This window comes from Nanorana parkeri, unplaced genomic scaffold (assembly GCF_000935625.1).
Source record: "Nanorana parkeri isolate BGI_ZX_2015 unplaced genomic scaffold, ASM93562v1 scaffold1237, whole genome shotgun sequence".
In the NCBI taxonomy this organism is placed as follows: domain Eukaryota; kingdom Metazoa; phylum Chordata; class Amphibia; order Anura; family Dicroglossidae; genus Nanorana; species Nanorana parkeri.
The window spans coordinates 376862-378385 of NW_017307505.1; positions in this window are offsets into that span (position 1 = coordinate 376862).

Here is a 1524-nt window from a genome sequence, read left to right on the forward strand (position 1 = left end):
ACTATTCCTCCCACTGACACCAATGATGGGGCACTATTCCTCCCACTGACACCAATGATGGGGCACTATTCCTCCCACTGACACCAATGATGGGGCACTATTCTTCCCACTGACACCAATGGCCGGGCACTATTCCTCCCACTGACACCAATGATGGGGCACTATTCCTCCCACTGACACCAATGACGGGGCACTATTCCTCCCACTGACACCAATGACACTGACACTGAATACTGCGGTGTGAACTAGAGCCCAAAATACCATTGGAATACATTGGACGCAGTTTTGATCCGTTCAGTAACTGCTCCTCTCCTGGAACATGCTTAGTGTGAACAAGCCCTAAAAAAGGATTTACAAAAACAAATACAGGTCACAACCCCCATGTAACCCTGTGGGCACATACAGTATTACCAGGCCCATGGGCCAGAAACTGCCACAAGAATATATTAGGCCCGCCAACCCCGCATCTCCCTCCTGGGCCGCAGGTCTGTCCTGGGCTGCACTTCCCTCCTGGGCTGCACCTCCCTCCTGGGCTGCAGGTTTGTCCTGGGCTGCACTTCCCTCCTGGGCCGCAGGTCTGTCCTGGGCTGCACTTCCCTCCTGGGCCGCAGGTCTGTCCTGGGCTGCACCTCCCTCCTGGGCCGCAGGTCTGTCCTGGGCTGCACCTCCCTCCTCGGCCGCAGTTCTGTCCTGGGCTGCACCTCCACTGAGATCTTGGGAAGGGGGGCACACGATAAAATGTTGTACCAGGGCCCTTTGTTCCTTAGGTCTGCAACTGTGAGGAACAGCAACAAGCTGCTGGTGAACGCTGTGCTGGAGGTGAAGAAGCTGCAGGAAGTGGCCAGGAAGCTGGGGAAGCAGAATGAGCAGCTCCAGAACCGAGCCAGCGCTGTCAGCAACTGCACTGCCAGCCCACACATGCTGCTGCTGCTGCTGCTGCTGCCTCCCCCTCTTGCAGTGCATCAGCCGGGCAAATGTCTGTCCCAGCCCACCACCCTTTGCCTGCCCAGCCTGGTGCCCTCTCTGTTCTGTGTGAGTCTGGGCTACTTCAACAGCAAGTAGCCACCGGCCTGTCTCAGTGCCACCAAGGGGCCACTAGCTGAACATTCAGGGGCCACCACCATCCTAGACAAAGTGGACATCCTGGACCTGAAATCTTTTCTATGCCAAAAGTCCCTCTTTTCCTCTTTTTTTTCTGGCCGTGGTGCTAAGAAACTTTGTGTCCTGGACCTGAAGGACGGCCGTGGCAGTATGAGGAGCGCTGATACAGGCTGAGACTCTGAGCATCTGTATACACCAGGACGGACTATCAGATCCGAGTCCTGGATGGAAAATTTCACGTCCTCTCACATGTCCTCTCACACGTCCTCTCTCATGTCCTCTCACATGTTTATCTACAAGATATTATAAAGGTCACAGTCCAAATGTATTCATACCAACCCCTCAACTCCTGGAAAAACCTTTATTTACAGCAGAGGCTGTGTTATTACACCAGGTGACAGACAATGGTGGGGGTGGGGGGGG